The 19,754-nt window shown below is 40.4% G+C and overlaps 1 long non-coding RNA gene across 1 annotated transcript; it reads left to right on the forward strand.

Moving 5' to 3' along the window:
• Positions 1-13,191: 13,191 nt before the first annotated feature.
• LOC135984351 (uncharacterized) lies at positions 13,192-15,382 on the forward strand. The gene is made up of 2 exons (XR_010602287.1): positions 13,192-14,044; positions 14,776-15,382. It is a non-coding gene; the product is annotated as an uncharacterized LOC135984351 (long non-coding RNA).
• Positions 15,383-19,754: the final 4,372 nt, after the last annotated feature.

Here is a 19,754-nt window from a genome sequence, read left to right on the forward strand (position 1 = left end):
TCCCCCAAGCAATGCCAGGAGCCAGTGGAGCAGAGCGGGCTGGGGTCAGGTTGCTTGCTGCTGCCAGTGCCAGGCCCTGGCCCCCTGCTAACCTCCCAGGCTGCCCTAGACCCCGCATCTCCCTGAAGTGTGGGGCCTGGTCCCTCCTATGGACAGGATGGCTCTGCTTGGGACCCATTTGGGGCACCACCAAAAGTTATACAAATCTGGCACCCATGAAAGGGATGAGGATTATTCTCTTGCAGTAAAAACTGTCCTTCAATACGAGGTTGGTCACACCTTTCTGAGGGGAGAAACGGACCTTTTGAGACACTGTCTGCCTTCAGAGGCTGAAGGAATCACTGCTGTTTCAAATTAGTGTAGGGAAGAATACTGTGTTGCCAACCAAACATTGTCAAAGGTCTAGTTCTTCTAGAGCTAGGTCATTATAATTATGTCCTCCACTGACACAGTGCAGCCAAGAGGATCTGAGCACCGTCATTGTCAGGAGGCGTTGGAGATGGATCGGTCATATGCTTTGGATGGAAACTGGTTCCATCACCAGAGTAGCAATAAGATGGACACTTGAAGGCAAGCTAAAATGAGGCTGCCCGAAAATAACATGGCGAAGAACTGTGGAAGCAGAGCTGAAAAACACGTGGCATAGCTGGGGAGCCATTGAAAGACTTGCCAGAAACAGGAGTGGAGGAGCTTTGTTGCTGTGCTAAACACCGGAGGCATAATAGGAACATGACGATGATCAAAGTAGACTGTCACAGTGACTCCTAAAGATTCTCTTGCCAGCTTCAGCATGGTATACGGATATCCTGTAACAGATGAAGCTGGAAGGAAAATAGCTAGACAACTAGTAGCTGAAGTTCCATTCCATATCTTACCAATAGTGACAGAGATCATGAAATCTTATTTCCTCTCTGAGCAGAAAACGGTCAAGTCTAAACTTAGATATATCAAACATTCCCACTTGAAACTGTTCCATTTAAAACTGGCTAGTTTAGGGAAGTACTCTTTTTTCCTAACTACTTGACTTTTTCCAAAAAAGATCCTTTATTGGGGAAAAGAGTAGGAGGAGTTAAGTATATATAGTCCTAGTTTATTAGTACTCTGAGAATAGTGCAAAGTGTGATTTGTCATACTATTACTTTAGTAAAATAGGATCCATATAAGTTTGAGCTGTTGGCCATATGATCATTTTTAATCTTAAACAGGATGTTCTCCCATGTCCATATTTGATTAGTGAGCTTAAATACATATTCACCCACATTATTTACTTAGCTGTATTAAAAGCATCTATCCAAGTCTAGATACCTGTACAAGTATTAAAAAAAATACACATGCCAATAGACTGTGCCAGCATAAAAACTAGCCCTTTTCTCTAGGAATCCTGACCCAGCTTGCTTTCATTTTATAGAATTGAGAACATTTGAATCTCTCGTGGAAGAACCCTGTGTTTTAGAAAAAGTCTTCCATTTAATTTAAAGTTACTTGCCTGAACAAGGGTTGAAGGATTAGATCCATAATTTCTTTTCAATTTGTGTACATTTAATACCATATTTGCATACATTTAGTCATTTAAAACTGTTACAATGGCTACTGTGATATATAACTGGCTAGCAAAGTTTCCCTCCCCCAGAAGCAACCTTAGGCTTCCCCTAGTACGGTATATGTATTTTTAAAATGGGTGCAAGGTATAGAGCAAAAGAAAAAGACTGGAAAAAAAAAGTAAATTGTGAAATTATATTCCAAACACATGGACATTAGAGATTTATATTTTACTCCCAAAAAAGTCTGTGGGGTTGTTTTTGGTGGGTCACTCCCACTTTCAATAGAGCAAATTATGAATTATCTATTGAGTCTCAATGAGACTCAGGTGCTAAGTGCCTAAGTCACCTTTGAATGTTGGAATTTGGAGCCTAATGTCACAGTGTACATCTACACTGCAATAAAAAAAATACCCACAGGTGGCTGGTATCAGCTGGCTCTTGGGGCTATAAAATTGCAGCATACATGTTTGGGCTCAGGCTGGAGCCCAGGCCCTGGAACTCCAGGTTCGAAAGCCTGGGCTCCAGCCCAAGTCCAAATGTCTACACTGTTTTATAGCCCCGCAGCCTGAGCTAGCCATGAGTTTTTTATTTCAGTTTAGACATACATTGAGTGCTCTTATGTGGAAGCATGACTGACTACTATCAGTGTGCCAATGACTCAGAAATCTAGTTTGTTTTTCTAATGAGCTATCTCAGCCTTTGTCGATGTTAAAATCAACATGGACAAAATTGGGCTCTTGAACTTTTCCTGCCCATTCTCTTCCTTCTCTAAAACTATAGACACCACCACCAGCCTCGCTGTTACTCAAGCCTGTAACTTGGATGTCATCTGTGTCCTCTAGCTGGATCCACACATTCAGGCCTTTTTTTCTCTGTCCACACAGCTGGAACTCTTTCACCACGCAATTTCCATTTTAACTGCTGCAACCTCCTCATTTAGGATCCTGTATACTGCAACCTTGCTTGACTCAAGTCTATTCAGAATGCTTTTGCCAAGATGATTTTCCTGTCTCACACTCCTGACCACAACATCCCCCTCTCGGTATGTCTACACAGCAGTTAAAAACCCACCACTGACCTATGCCAGCAGACTCAGATTTACAGGGCTTGGGCTAAGGGACTGTTTAATTGTGGTGTAGGTGTTTGGGCTCGGGCTCAAGCCTGGGCTCTAGGACCCTGTGAGATGGGAGGGTCCTGGAGCTTGGGCTGCAGCCTGATTCCAAACCATCTATGCTGCAATTAAACAGCTCCTTAGTGTGAGCCTGAGTCAGCAGGCATGGGCCAACTGTGGGTTTTTAATCGCTCTGTAGATATACCCTCAGAGAGTCCCTCCACTGGCTCCTCCTTCACCTCAACACCCTGATTCAAGCTTCTAGTCTTTCAGGCCTTTCATGATTTAGCCCCACTCTACCCTGCGAGCTAGTAAAACATCAGAAGAGACACTGAAGGAGGGAAGTGAGAAAAAAAAAGACAGACAAGAAGGTAGACATTAACAGAACATGAGGGAAGGAAAGGAGATTTAAAATGATAAAACATAATAGAAAAAAAGAGAAAAACACTGAAAAGATTCTGCTATATACACAAGGATTGGGGGTATATAGCAGAAAGAACCAACCAATGAAGGAAGGGAAATAGAACAAAAGGGAGACATAGTGAATTAACAAAATAGAACTTTATACAAAAGCTCAGAACCAGACTCTGCCACCTTCTATTGATTGCAATGGGGCTACTTGCAGAGCAAGATAATTCCTCAATGTGAGTAAGAGTGGCAAAATTGGGATCTTTATGTTTAATAATAATAATAATCAAAATGTTTGATTACACATATATTGATATTATACATGCAGCTCTTGTAAACTGAGGTGAGGCATGTCTTCTACCAATCAACTTATAATTGACTAGTCTCTTTATAAGCCCACCTTGATTTTGCAGATATATTTTCCTTAAGTGCACTTTATCCCTTCTCTCTCCCTTGCACCCATCTGTGGTGATGTTGCCTGTGTTTCTTGCAACCAGTCTCTGTCCCTGTTAACAGTCTTGGAGCATTGACATGTTTGTTAAAACTGATAACTGGTGTGGTGGTATTAATGGTAGTATAAGTGTGGTGATACTTGAGAAAGCAACACCTTATTGCTTAAAGTTATTCACTTGCATATATGCAACTTTGCATTCACAAGAATGACAAAACAGTGAAATAAAAATAATGTGGTATTAAAGTGAAACAATTTACCCCTTTTCACCAATGTCTAAACATTTCTGCAGGACCATTTCCTCAGAATTCATGACCTTTTTTTACCCTTGCTATAAAGTGATCTTGCCCATTCCACTGTTAGATTTTCCTACCCATTTTTGTATAATGTATCACCCTGTTTTCTGTCACCACTGTACTAGTACTTTGCAAATTCTTCATTGCCATTTGGAGATCTTTAAAACTTGCTTTAAAATGTTGCCCAAATGAGCGAGATCTGGTTGGTCCTCACTGTATAATAATAATAATAAAAAAAAAACCTTGCAGCTTCAAAGATTTATCCATGGCCTGGCCTTGCTCCCACTTTGCTAATGCCACAGCAGGTCTGTACTACTTTGATCTTCCAATATGTATTCATTAAATATCAGATGGACTCCATATGCTCCCAGTATACTTTAAACTCACATAAAACTTCGACTAAGTTTTAAAATAGTTCACTCTACCCAGATATAACACGACCCGATATAACACGAATTTGGATATAACGCAGTAAAGCAGTGCTCCGGCGGGGCTGCACACTCTGGCGGACCAAAGCAAGTTCAATATAACGCGGTTTCACCTATAATGCGGTAAAAATTTTTGGCTCCCGAGGAAAGCGTTATATAGGGGTAGAGGTGTATATGTTAATGATAAAATAAATCAGATGTTCCACATGTATGATCAGTGTCATGCACCTGCCTAAATCACTGGCATTGGGAGCTGACTAGGCCATATCTAACATAACTGCCTACTTGTGTATAACGATGCTATATCACACCCTGGGCCAAATCCTACATTGGTGTGAACTGACAGAGCTCCATTTACTTCAGTGAAGCTACACTGATTACATCAGTGGAGTATTTCACCTGTCTGTGATAATGAGAGCTATCCTATACCGTATCTAGTTTACAAATAAATTTGAAGCACAAAATACTGGATTTCTATCTCCTATTATAACAGATAGTTAATACCCTTGTGATACTTCCTGTTTATATCATTTGTCTGCATAGGCTGCTGTGTACATGTTTAAATCATTTAAATGCAAGACTTAAAGAATATACCTTAAGTTAATCCAATTGTCTAGTGGGTTGTAACTAATCCTTTGAAACAAATGTTTGTTTTTCCTAGGAGGAAAAGTGAGAATCATCCAATGAATGGAAGGGGGGAAGAAGGTGGCGGGGGAGAAGAGATAGGGAAACAGTTTTAAGCTATAGTAAATAACAGTAACAATCTTGTACAGTAAGTTACTTCTTTAGACTTACAAGCACATTAATCATAATTTCCATTTTACAGATAGAGAAAACAAGGTACTGTATAAAGATTAAATGATTTGCCCAAGGTCAGCAATAGAGAACCCACCTCTTCTGAGTCCTAGTGTCTTATCTACTGGCCCTCAATACCATTATAATGCATCCATCTGGTTAAATTACCTGGAGATACACTGCAATCAGGACTAAAGGTGGTGCTGATGAAAAGGGAAATAGGGGAACACATATATGCATCTAAAGTACTCGCAGAAGTACTTTCTAAATTTATGCAAAATGAAAAGACTTTAGCAGTGATAATAGCAATCTGCTATATTGTACAACACCAATGATTCTGAGGCTGTTGCTTAAACTGCAACTGTGTAAACTGAAAACCAGCTATAAACCAGAAAAAAAGGTAATGTGGATATGTTTTCCTTTGCATATATAAAATTAAGTCAAGAGACAGAAAAGGGAAGATGAAGTAGAAGCACAAAGGAATCTAATCAATGAGAATCTACCTACAAACAAAGCAAAAAGAAGATGCCATGAAAGAAGACACAGTAAGGATAATATAATAATAAGCATGGCCTCAGGACAATGCAACTCAAACACAGACATAAAGAAACCACTAAGAAACTGTGAAATGGGTGGATTCATGATCAAAGGAAAGAAAATACTATCTCAGATAGTTAAACAAGAAATAAAACGTTGAATATAGGTAAGATTGTGAGAAAGAAAAATGTAAAAAGTGGCAAAAGGAAGCGATAGCCTAGGTTGGCATGAGAAAAAAAAATTGAAAAGCGTAGCGAAGTGTGAGATCTGCTAATGCCACAGAGTCTCCCACAAGGAAATCTTAGTAGTAGCACAGAGATCACAGCAGCATCAAGTAGTGGGTTTACTGTAGAAGAATAGAAATGAATATTTGTGGATAGTTGACAACACAGCTGTTCCAAGTACTTCAGACATCAAATGAGAGGATACAAAGTAAATCTGTAATCATTACACAGTTTCTATATTCACCAGACATGGACTTTTCAGATCAAATTAAACTGCACACTTCACAGTTCAGCAGTGAACATTCTCCCAAGTTTACAAGGACTGGGAATAAAATATGTCATTAAGCTACCCATAAGTCAGTAACTTGGCAGAGATGTTACAATGAAAAGTTACTAGAACTAAAATGGAAGGCCATAACCCACACCTCTGCATTTTATAACGTGGCAGCCAAATCTGGCACAAGTGCTAATGACATGGAAACTGAATGCCTTGGAAAATGGCTACTTTCAGTTATATAGTCTGCCTCCAGATAAAACAAAGATTCAAAATTACTAGCATGTGCTGAAAAGACAGTGGGGAATGCTTGGGGGGCACAGAGGAATGCCTAGGGGACACAGAAGGGCCTGGGTCAGCCCCCATTGGAAGCAGGGAGGGAGCACCACCCAGCTCCCAGCTGTGGCCCCACCTCCCAGCTCCCCACCGAGGCATGGCCCCAGCTCCACATCTGGCCCTGCTCCCAGCCATGGCCCCTGCTCCCGGCCTTTGCCCCGACTCCCACCCAGGCCAAGACTCCAGCCCCAGCATCAGCCCTGGCCCCAACCTTGGCACCACTCCCAACCATGGCTGGGGAGGGGCATGGACAGGGGTAAGAGGGTCACAAAGTAAAAAGTTTGGGGACCATTGGGTTAAAATCTGTTGGAAACCATTGTGTGAGAGGAAAAGGCAATGAGAGGACGTGAAAACCCTATACAGAGCTGAACTCTATGCCAGCCCCACATGGCCCCTTGGATTCCTGCCCCTTGCTTCTTTCCCCACCCCTGCTCCCTTTCTGCCCCAGTGCAACAGAACCACACCATTTCAGTTACCTGTTTTGGAATCTCACCAGTGAATGCAGTCCTAAATAAATACAATCTTTTTTAAAATAAATAAGCGTATAGGCTTACAGGTAACCAGTTGTATTTGATGTGCATGTATTAAATTTAACAATGTATTATAGGTATGTATACAATTTTTATATATGTTGACTGCCTTCTTCTCTGTGCTGGCTAGGTTTATTGTCATCTTAGCACAAGTCTTCAGGGAAAGGATAATACCTTACTAATTATTTATACAGTGCCTAGCAAAATTGGGCCTTGTCATATTGAGGCCTTTAGGCATTTCTTTTCTACAATAGAAAAAATATATATAAATCAATACATAATAATAATGTGTAGTATATTGAAGAACTGTTCCATAGTCCTGCCAGTTACCAAGAGAGATAATCCAGTTTTGTGATGCATAATATTTTCAAGCACATTAGATAGGAACATAAAAACAGCCATACTTGGTCATACCAAAGGTCCATTTAGTCCATCATCCTGTCTTCTGACAATGGCCAATGCCAGTTGCCCCAGAGGGAATGAACAGAACGGGGAATCAAGTGATCCATTCCCTGTTGCCCATTCCCAGCTTCTAGCAAACAAAGGCTAGGGACACCAACCAAGATGGACAGGGATAATAGCCATTGATGGATCTATCCTCCATGAACTTACCTAGTTCTTTTTTGAACCCTGTTATATTCTTGGCCTTCACAACATCCTCTGGCAAAGAGTTCCACAGGTTGACTGTGTGAAGAAATACTTCCTTTTGTTTGTTTTAAACCTGCTGCCTATTAAAGACTTGTGTTAGGAGAAGGAGTAAATAACATTTCCTTATTTACTTTCTCCACACCAGTCATGATTTTATAGACCTCAATCATATCCCCCCCCCCCCTCAGTCTCTTTTCCAAGCTGAAAAGTCCATTTTATTAATCTCTCCTTATATGGAAGCCATTCTATACCCCTAATCATTTTTGTTGCCCTTTTTTGAGATGGGGCGACCACATCTGCATGCAGTATTCAAGATGTGGGCATATCATGGATTTATATAGAGGCAATATAATATTTTCTGTTTTATCTAGTCATTTCTTAATGGTTCCCAGTATTCTGTTTGCTTTTTGACTGCTGCTGCACATTGAGTGGATGTTTTCAGAGAACTATCCACAATGACTCCAAGATCTGTTTGTTGAATGGTAACAGCTAATTTTGACCCCATAATTTTATATGTATAGTTGGAATTATATTTTCCAATGTGTATTACTTTGCATTTATCAATATTGAATTTCATCTGCAATTTGTTGCCCAGTCACCCAGTTTTGTGAGATCCTTTCGTAGCTCTTCGCAGTCTGCCTGGGATTTAACCATCTTCAGTAGTTTTGTATCATCTGCAAGTTTTGCTATGTCCCTGTTTACTCCTTTTTCCAAATAATTTATGCACATCCTTAATGCAACTGTACTCAGGTCCTGTTTATGAGAAACAGGAGGGTGAAAGCTTAATGTACATTAGGTACTAACATATCCTACTATGGTGACAATCCCTGGGTACACAGATGAACACATTTCCAAGGAATATTAAATCTGTAACTTCTGGCCCACTTGCGTATTTAAATATTGTCAGATACTAAATTTATCTAGGGTTCAAATCTGCAAGTGCTCAACATGTAGAACTCCAATTGGTAGTTTGTAACTTTTAAAAAGATTGCATAAATACATACATAAAAAATATTTTTTCCTCAATCACTAGGGGGGAATACATCATTAACTTGTATCAGTACAACATTTATCAGGACTGATCTGCCATTGCATTAATCCAGTTTTATGCTGGTGTAATTCCATTGATTTCAATAGTGCTAGACCAGTGCCAAACTGGTATAATGCAGTGATGAAATCACACCCAAAGATCTGTGGGGAATGTTTCTATCTGACATATCAAAACTGTACTTTTAAAGCAACTCACTTATACCAATGACATACCAACTGGGACATTGGGAGTCATCAGAAATGTTGCAAGATATGATTTAGATAAAGTAGCACACTATTTTCTTGACTGTCTAGAATCTATTAGCAGTGACTAAAAATGTAAATGTTTGGTTTGGTGTTTAGCCTGCTGAAGAGTGTCTCTGAAGCACAAATACAGGGTGTAAGTGCTGAAACTACTACAAGGTTGGCTGATGACTTTATTTTTTAAGAAAGATCATATTATCCTTTTTAATTATTGGACCCGTAGGTACAATCAATCGTGATGTTTTTACTAGGTAAAACAAATCAGGACTCAAGATCACAGACTCTAGTTGTGCAGTCACATGAATCTGTATGTACCAGGGAGAGATGCCATGTTAATTCCATACAGATGTGCTATTGCATTCCAGTCTGAAAATTTACAGAAGAGGAAATGCTAGTTACACCCCTTCCCCCTTACAGACTAGGATAGAACATTTCACATACTGTATGTGCGTTTTGAATTCTGAGAAAGATCTTAGGCTTCTTTGACCCACTTTTAACATTTCACGGCTACTTTTAAATCAAATACCTCCATTCTCTAATTAAAGTCCAGATATGAACATCATACATCTTAATATTTTTTAAAGGACAGTTATTAAATGGCAACAATGGAAAGTCACTGAGCCACAGTCTGATCTCAGTTGCACTAGTACATTCAGAGTCACTTTATTGACACATCAGTGTAACTAGGATGAGAATCTAGCCCCACTGAGTTTATTGCAACAGTATAAAAACACAGTCCTGTCCTTTCAAGTTCATCCTATAGGTAGGAAGTTGTGTGCAGAGACTCAGTGTCATTCAATGGTATTCCTTCATCAGAACAGTAAGTAGGATTTTTAGTGAAGAATTCTGTAACAATGCTCACCCAGCTCTGGAAAGCGATTTAAATCTATGTATGACAAGCACTGAATAAGTGCAAAGAATAAGATTACTATGTGAGTCTCTTGGACAACAGGCTAAATTCATGCCAGGCTCTATACCAGTTTCTGCTGGTATAAACCCTTGATCAGTGTAAAGTACAACCAGCAGTAAGACTGTGGTGGGGCAAAACAGCCATAACCCAACTTCCTGGCCAGTCCCCATGCATCTTTCAAGGTCAGGGAGGGGGAATGTCCATAACAACTGGGGATGTTCTGATTCAGCAGGTCGCCTTTGCAGCATCCACCAGGAGCACAGATGGAAACTTTTCTGTCCTGATCCAGTAGAAATTAAGCAAGAATAGTGGCCTCACATTCTCTTCCTCAAGGTGGATTCTTCTTAGAGTTCAGGGAATTAGCTAGTATAGGGTGGTGATATTTACCCTTATTCACCCAAACTGGTGATCTGACCCAACCCTTTAAAACCAAGATCCTGTTTGCTCTGTGAGGACATTCAACATTCCATAGCATTTTTCATAATTGTAAGGGGCTTACCACTGTTTCATTGGCCAAAATTTCTATTCTCACTGTGGTGACGTGTGCTGTGCACTGGATGTTACTTTCCACCCCAGATCTGTTTGTTTTTCAGCAGCCGGTAATGTGATTCCTGTTTGTAACTATAGTACGGTGAAACCTCTCTTAAATTACTGCTCAAGGGACTCACAAAAATCAGTTGCCAAACAGAAGTGGTCATTGACTTCAGGTTAAAAAAAAAAAAGTTATACTTGAAACCATGGGGATACTTTGTCACTTAAAATGTGGTTGTGGTTAGAAAGTCACCTTCTCACTCATCAGTTTCCCTCCACTGTGTATTCTGACACATCTTCTCTAATGTTACAGACAGAAATATTATTTCACTAATTTTTACTTATCATTGCAGAGCTAGTGCAGCTGTGGGGGAATACAGCAAAATCTTCTCTGACTTGTGTCTCATCTATAGAATAGTTAACCAAGTTCTAATTGCACAATTGTTGTTGGCAACAAAGCTCACAGGTTGTTTCTGGAGAGCAAGGACTAGCAAAAACCTGTTTTTTGTAACTGATGCGGACTCGAGTTCCCCACTTGTCCCTAGGGGACATTGAGAACCAGAGAAGTTTCAATTCTCACTGAAGAGTACACCTCAGTAATACTGAGTAGTCAGTGACTTATTGTGTGTTGTTGGGTTCAGAGGGTTACTTTTCCCTGCTGAAGAATCTATCCTAGATAAATTAGGTATGTTTGGATGTTTTCGAAATATATTTGTTCATTAAGTTCTCTCATTTGTTATAGTCTGGTATAGAGACGGACATTTTTCACAATTTAAAAATTTTCCATGTCAATGTTTTCCATTTCTCATAGAAATTTCAAAACAACAACATTTTTCTGACCATCTCCACTAAGGTATTTTGTTGTGCTTAAAAGATCAATATGAGACAATTTTGAGGATTGAAACCAGGTTTAACTGAAAATTCTGATATTGATTCTTGAGCTAAAATAGCATTAGCTTCTACAGCAAAGGTATTTCTTTTTTAATCTTGATTTGTATTCTCAAAAACCTATCCTTTCATCAATAAAGCTTCAATAATGATATTGTCAATTCTTTGCGGGGGATGATGACGTAAAAAACGAATGCCTGTGTTCTGTATTAGCACAACATCTAGCACAACTCCATGACTAGGACTTCTAGGTGCTATGGTAATACAAATAATGAACATAGTAATAATAAAGCACAATTGTCCATGACATTTCCTAGTGGAAATGCATTTCAGTTTGAGGTTGTTCTCTCTTCCCAAAGATCCAAATCATGGTAATCGGTACCTGTATTTTCCTCTCCCTCCTCTCTTCCCCGCCCCCCCATATCTTCATTTTGGGGTCCCACCCACAACCTCCCCTATTCAATGTACATGTTCGGCCACAGTGGGAACTAGTAAGATGCTTTTTACCCTGAACAGCATCACCAATAGAAGGAGGAAATGTATCTCTGTTTGGTCAGGCCTAGATATTGCTGTCTCCCAATGCCTGACAGAGCCAGGAAGGTGGATGAGAACAAACAGAGTTAAGCTCTGTCTGTATAAGGCAGAAGTGATGTAGAAGGATGTGCTATGCAGCGGTTCTCAAACTATGGGTTGGGACCCCAAAGTGGGTTGGGACTTGTTTTAATGCGGTCACCAAGGCTGGCATTATACTTGCTGGGGCCCAGTGCTGAAGTGGCAAGTAGGGTCAGGTGGGGATGGGGGAGGACCCAGACCCACCCATTACTCCAGGTCCCAACCCAGGGACCCTCTATGCAGCAGCCATGCACTGCATCTCCTTCAACCCCCACCATCCATTTCCCTGGCACAGTTCCCCATAGCCTTAGCACCTTCTCTGTCCCTGTATCAGGGCTTCAGTCTTTCAGCCAATCTGGTTGGACCTCCCTCTCACTCCCCTGACCTGACCCGACCCAACCCAGCACTGCTCTGCTCTGCTCTGCTCTGCTCTGCTCTGCTCTGTCCAGGGTGCTAGCAGTTCCATCAGCCCTTCAGAGAGCCAGTCCCTTCTCCATAGGTTCCCAAAAGAGAACTGCCTTCTCTGCCCTGCAGTTCTCTTTATATATGGGCCTGCTCTGCCCTGATTGGCTGCTTCTTGCAGCCCCTCACTGATTGGCTGTCTGCTGCACAGCCTCCCCAGGGCTGCTTTTAACCCTTTCTCCACCAGTGTGGGGCAGACACCCCATCAAACTAATTAATATCCATTGCCATAAGTACATTTTAACATTGTGTAGAGAAATTGACCAATACTAAGAGAAAAAGGAAGAGAGGACAACTTTTTCAGTTGATTTCCTTTCAAGATTCTGATGTACCTAGGATTTTAAAACCAAGTTTTAAGTTATGTAGGAATAGGTCCATGAAGAGCTAATATCTTTTTTCATCCAGAACAGAAATAATTGTTTCCCCTTATATGGAAATATGAAAAAAGCACAATATCACCTTGTATAAAAATAGTTACCTGCCTTGCTGGAAAGACAATCCCTGAAACCAAAAACTGATTTAAGGTTTATTCTTCAGCCATTGCATTTTATGAAAAATGGAGGATGAATGAACTTCCCTTCCCAAGCTCAAATGTAACAGGTATCTTTGGATGATTTCATTAAGCTTAATTCTAGCCTTTCCTGAAGTTTTATGTATGTCAGTACTCACTGAGTCCTTTAAGAGTGATCAGTTTAAAATCTGCAATGTGAAACTTCTATGTGCAAATGTTTTACGTCAGCCAGTTGGAGCTAAGTTCAGCCTCTTTTAATGTAAGATCAGTAAACATCCCCCAATACACAACCACAGTCCCATATTCAAACCTGATTGGCAAATGTAATGAATATGATATAGCAAGGAAAATCACCATGCTTGCAATTCAGGTGACTACACAAGACTTTTTAATTTGAGGGAAGAGATTTTCATTCAGAATGACCTCTCCTGCTTTGAACCATTGGATAGCTTTGAACCATTCAAGGAAAATAGCAATCAACATTTGGACTTCATGCTATTAAGAGCTGAAGTAGTTCCCATTAACTGTTAAATGATTTAAACCATATTTTTACAGGAGTGGGATATTAATTTTCTACACCCCCCCCCAAATGACTAAAAGCTTTAACTGGGTCAAATCCTACTCTCAGCTAAACCGCTGTAAATCCAGTTAACTCAATTTACTTTCACTGGTTACCATTAGGTTTTATCATCTTGCCAGCTCCATCCATCCAAAATAAATAAATAAGGGCAATCAGGTATGATACACTGAAAGCATATGTAGTGGAAAATGGCAATGTGAATAAAAATGAGTCATGGGCAGACCGATTTATCTGGAAAACCAGTACTGACTTTCATAGAGTTACTCCTGATTTGCACTTGGAAAAACTCAGAGCAGAATTTGGTCCTCTCCTTGGATGCACTTAATTTTCATTAATGCTAAAGGAGTTACTACAGCTACATTGAGTCAAAAAAGAGAAGTTTCAAACCTTTCTGAACAGTGATATAATGACAGCTAACTAAACACCTCTTAACCCGTTTATTTTACAAAGAGCTATCCTCAGCGGAGCGCCCACCACCACCCCCAAGAACCTCCTGGATACTTCGGACAAGCCAGAGTCACAGGTCCCTGGTGTGAACAGTGAGGAGGAGGTGTTGGATGAGGAAGAGGAGAAGGAGGAGTATGGCGGACAGGCGATTGGGGGATCCAGTGGCACAGCAAGCCAGGACCTGGTTTGACTCCAGAGCAGTCGAGCCAGTCCCTATAAAGTCCAGCACAGGTGAGCTTAATGCAGGGGGAAGGAAACTCTGGTAAGTTTGCAATTTGCTTTGCTATGGCAGAGACACATCTGTTCATTTATGCTTTTTTAACCATGCTAGAAGAGGTAGTGATATAACCAATAGAGGCAGAGTTGCTCTCTGCTTCTCATTCCCCTGTTCAGCTAGGCAGAGGGGGCCCTGCAGAACAGTTTGTTCATGTGCATCGCGATGTCCCATGAATCCTCCATAGGATCTCAAGGAAATTTTCCTGTAGGTAGTCTGCATCCTCTGCTGAAGGTTTCTGGGGAGAGCTGCCTTATTCCTTCTGCTGTGGGAGGAGACTTTCCCATGCCACTCAGCAATTACTTCAGCAGGCACCATTTCAGCACACAGGCTAGCAGCATATGGCCCCAGTCTGCAGCCAGATGCCTGCAAGAGCTATTCCCTTTCAGCCTCTGGAGTGAGATATCAGCTAAAATCTCCACCACCTGTGCAAAATAGTGCCAGTATTCAGTTCAACTGCCCTATCCAGATATGTACTCATATCTGTGAGCTGCCTTATTGAGCCTTTATTGTCCCAACTTGCCTCCTTCCTCCTCCTCCCCCGGACCATACTCACCATGGCTGGGACTGCCACCGTGCTTTATGTAGTGCTTGCAACTTGTGTGGATCAAGGGGAGTGAGTTCAGTCCACCCATTTATCTTGTGAATACACTCTCAATAGTACCTCTGTGTATTTTATCTTTTGCAGCTAGAAATGTGGCCTGGAGGGTGTCTCCGTCTACACCAGCAAAGTGGCTCAGCCAAATGAGGAGGAGAAGGAAGAGGACGTGAGATGACATGTTCCAAGAGATCCTGCAAGCTTCTGGTGCTTCAGATACCGAGCACAGAGCTTGGAGTATCACTCTCATGGACAGAATGGACAGGGATAGAGTGGAGAGGAGAAAATCACAGGAAAAGGAGAGAGATGTGCAGCGGAAGATGCTACCACTTCTCAAGCAGAAAGCAGACATGCTAGAAACTCTTGTTGACCTTCAGGTTCAATAGACCCGTGTTCGCCTCCCTCTGCAGCCCATAGAGAACTGCATTCTGGGACCTCCCTACTCACCCTTCCACATTCCCAGTGGTATCCGGGGCCACTGCATTACCTCCGTCACTCCACCTTGGGAGAGAGTACAAACAATCACAACCGCACATACACTGACCTGTGAGACAGACGGTTGGTGTATGTGTTTGTGAAATGAAAATGACTATTCTTTCCCCTTCAAAGGTTCTCTTCCCTGTATTCATAAAGTTTCATTCAGTTATAAATGTGTCTGTTTGCATGGGTTTGGAATAAAAGTCTATTTATGGAAACTTAATTCATCTAGTTCACGACCTATCTTGTCCAGAGCTGACATCGTTCACAGATAATAGCAATAGGTGCATTTGCAATGTTATATTACTACACACAAAGCACTCGTTACAAGGTTCGTACCGGGATGCAAAAAAAAAAAAACAACAACCAAAAAAACAAAAAAACAAACAAAAATACCCAGGCAGAACACACTACAGCAACACACATTACTGTAGCTCGCTATTAAAACAAAGCCTCCCTGAACTATATAGCTCCCTGTTGAGCTCTTCTTATAGCCCTGGTATCTGGCTGCTCAAAATCAGCAGACAGCCATTCCACCTCTCACCTCTACCTGGATGGCAACTTTCCCCTTTTGCTTCACAGATATTATGAAGCATGCAGCAGGCAGATATAACCATTCAGATTTTTTTTCACTGAGATCTAATCTCATGAGTAGACAGCACAGTGGCCTTTCAAATGGCCAAAGGCACATTCAACTGTCATTCTGTACCTGCTGAGCCTGTAGCTGAAGTGCTCCTTGCTGCTGTCGAGGTGGCCAGTGTGCGGCTTCATGAGCCATGGGAGTAAGAGGTAGGCTGGGTCTCCCAGGGTCACTGTTGGCATTTCAATATCCTCAATGGTAATCTGCCAGTCTGGAAAGAAAGTCCCTGCTTGCAGCTTTCGGAACAGGCCTGTGTTCTGAAAGATGCACCTTCCCTGACCATCCTGTGTTGATGTCAGTAAAATGTCCCTGTGATCCACCAGCGCTTGCAATACTATGGAAAAGTAGCCCCTTATGTTGATGTACTTTGTGGCAAAGTGGTCTGGTGTCAAAATAGGGATAGGCATGCCATCTATCAGTCCACCACAGTTCAGGAACTCCATTGCTGCAAAACCATCCACTATGTCCTGCACATTGCCCAGAGTCACCGTCCTTTGTAGCAGGATGTGATTAATTTGCAACTCATCTCCATATAAATTTGTCAAGCTTCCACTTCCAGTCACTGGATCCTCTTATGCCTTTGTCTACTAAAGAGCCTTCTGCTACAGGCACCTTTTACTCTGTTGGTACTTATAGACCATGAGCAAGTCACACTGTAACTTTCTCTTTGACAAACTAAATAGATTGAGCTCCTTAAATCTGTTACTGTAAGGCATGTTTTCCTGTCTTTGAATCATACTTGTAACTATTCTCTGCACAATCTATTTTCAACACACTTTTTGAAATGTAGACATCAGAACTGACACAGTATTCCAGCAGTGGTTTCACCTGTGCCAAATACTGAGGTAATACAATCTCCCTACTCACTAATCCTTGTTTATGCATCCATAAAAGTATGAACCTTTTTGGCCAGCGCATCACACAATGGGATCTGTTGTGATTATTGGACCCTATAAAGTTACTCTAAGTTCAACTGTAAAAAGTATGTGAAAGTTCATAAGATGTTACAATAACCATGAAAAAATAGGTCAAGTTGTTTTTGATGATTAATGTTATAATAGTTGCAAAAAAACCAGACAGAGAAACTGTATTAGTCTAAACAACCAGGACCTACTGATATAATTCAAGGACTATGTGAGATCATACTTGGTAAACAAGAAAATGTAGGAACAAAGTTACTTATGCTAAATTTGGCCTTATGGAAATGGATTTAATTGGTACAAAATAATGAGGATAAAATATGTCATCCACTTTTACCCTTTTAGGGGTTCTTATAAAGAGACTGAAAAAAAGAATCATCTTCCTCCAGCTCATATGCCAACCTGGCAGCACTGCAACTCATTGCAGCTTTCTTGACCTCAAGACAGATGGAGCAGACCAAGTTAAGGACTTTTTTCCCAAGAAGAAGGCCAGCTGGCTTTGCTCTTGTGTAAGGAACTTTGCATTCACCTGTCAGTGCTGAAAGCCATCAGATTACCATGACATCCAGTCCTCAGTCCTTCAGTGGGGACAGCTAATTCCCTACACCACAGAGGCACATAAAATCCTGTATTGTTTTCCCTTCTCTTGTTGTGTTGCTTTATGCCCTCTCCCACTTGCCTCTGATCATCTCTCTCACTCTCTTGGCTTTTCACTGAATCCTAAAATCATCTATAGTGCATTCATCCAAACCTGCCTTGTCTAAAAGGAAAGGATCCAAACAGATGATGTCCCTGACCAAAGCATGATCCAGGATCCAAGCAGCAGGTGTCATGGTTGACCTGCCAGCCAAAGCATCCATTTGTGACTGTCCAGCCATCCAGTGTTCCAGAGACAACAAAAATCGTATTTCCCCCACATTTTCTATTCTCTCTCTCCCTTATCATGTATCTGTCTATTAGAAATAGAGAAGTAAATACCCTTTGCACACCAGGACTGAAAGTAAAATTAATCCTTTCCTTTTCATCAAAGAAAGGTAGCTCTGAAAATAAGAGCGTGTTTTAGTTTCTTGTTCTTTTTTGTGTTCGATCAATGAACTTTCAAGTTTAGAATGAATGCTTTTGGTGTTTGTCATATAATCAAGTAGAACCAAGGTCTCAGTAGAAACATAACCCAAAGCAAATAATATTGGAGAGTTTATAAACACCTTTAACTCTTTGACAATACATTAGATCTGATATACATTTGGTTGTCCATCATCAATCCTTGTCCTGTTCACAGTCCCTGCTTTCTGGGATACAATTCCCCATCCTGTAAGTATGACTTACGTTCTTTATTCCTAGAAATATGACTACATTTGGCACATTAAAACTCACATTCTTTGAGCCCATTTTACCAAGTAATCCAGATCATCCTGTATAAGCGACCTGTCCTTATCACTATTCACCACTCTACCAATCTTCAGGTCATCTGAAAACTTTATATGAAATTATTTTACATTCTCTTTTAGATCATGCATAAAGATATTAAATAGCATTGTGCCAAGCATCAATCCTTGTGGAATCCCATTAGAAACATCTATTCAAAAATGATTCCCCACTAACAATTACATTTTGAGATGTCATACACTGATTTTGTAGTATGCTAATTTTTTATTCCGAGTGTTGTGTGGTACAATTTTGCCAGGGATCAATGTCAAGCTAACAGACCTATAATTTTTAAAATATCGACAATACTTTTTTTTCTTTCAGTTCCCAGGAACTTCTCCAGTGTTTTAAGATTTGTTGAAAAATGACCTCAATTATCAGGAGAGCTCTTTAGCCAACTCTTTGAAAACTTTTGGGTAAAAATGATCTGGAACAACTGATTTAAATGGTTTAACTTTAGAGATGATGTTTAACATTCTCCTAAGTTATCGCTGTAATGGAAAGTATTTCATCATCATCTTTGTGGTCTCTGAATACGTCATCTGGCTTCTTTCCAAATACAGAACAGAAATATTTATTGAATACTTCTGCCTTGTCTGCATAATTATGACAACTTTATCATCTTCATCCAGTGACGGATCTATAACCATTGATAGGATTCTTCTAATTTCTGATGTTAAAAACCTTTCTTATTGTTCTTAAACCCTACCAGTGAGGGATTTTTCATTAATATCTTTAGCATTCCTTATCAATTATTTGCATTTTAATGACTAATTTATATTCATTGCTATCCACTTCCCCTTTATTCTATTTGTTAATATTGTCTCTTTATATCTTATTGCATTAACAAAATTGAAACCAACAACTTCAGCTGGAGGAAGGAACAATTTGGGGAGGATGGATAGTTTAGTAGAAGGCCCTAGTCTGAGAGTCAGGAGATCTGGGTTCAATTCCAGACTTGCTGTGTGATGTTGGGCAAGTCACAATCAGACCCCTTACCAAGTTCCCTATCTGTAAATTGGGGATACTATTTCCCTACCTCATACAGATGTTACAATGATAAAACCCATTAATGATTGTGAAATGCTCTGAAACTACATAGACCCAATGACTAGAGCTGGTTGGAAATTTTCCAACATAATATTTTTCTGTCAGAAAATGTCAATTTGTTGAAATTGAAACATTCCACCTAAACATCAATTTCAACAAAATTCTGATCAAACCCTGCTTGATTTCTTGCCAGCTTGCCTGCTGAGCTCCTTGGCAGCTCATTCTCCTGGAACCATTCTGCTTGTAGTTCTGAGATTTATTGTTTTTGTTCTTCTACAGAATGAATTTTTTTTCAAAATCTCATAATTTGTCACAGAATGGAAAATCACATTACCATTCAGCTCTATTAATGACTTCGAGAGGTCAGTGTTATAGAGGGCACTAAAAACACTTTGAGTTTCAGAATTATATTTCAACTGCGATTTTCCACTAGTATTAATTAGAGCTCATGTATACAGTCATCACCATTAATCAGAATACATCCGGGGACCATGAAAAGTACTCTTTTTCTTGGAAGTCCAGTATCAGTCTGTATGGAGAGATGCACACTGTATTGC

Source organism: Chrysemys picta, chromosome 6, assembly GCF_011386835.1.
Source record: "Chrysemys picta bellii isolate R12L10 chromosome 6, ASM1138683v2, whole genome shotgun sequence".
NCBI classification, from domain to species: Eukaryota; Metazoa; Chordata; order Testudines; family Emydidae; genus Chrysemys; species Chrysemys picta.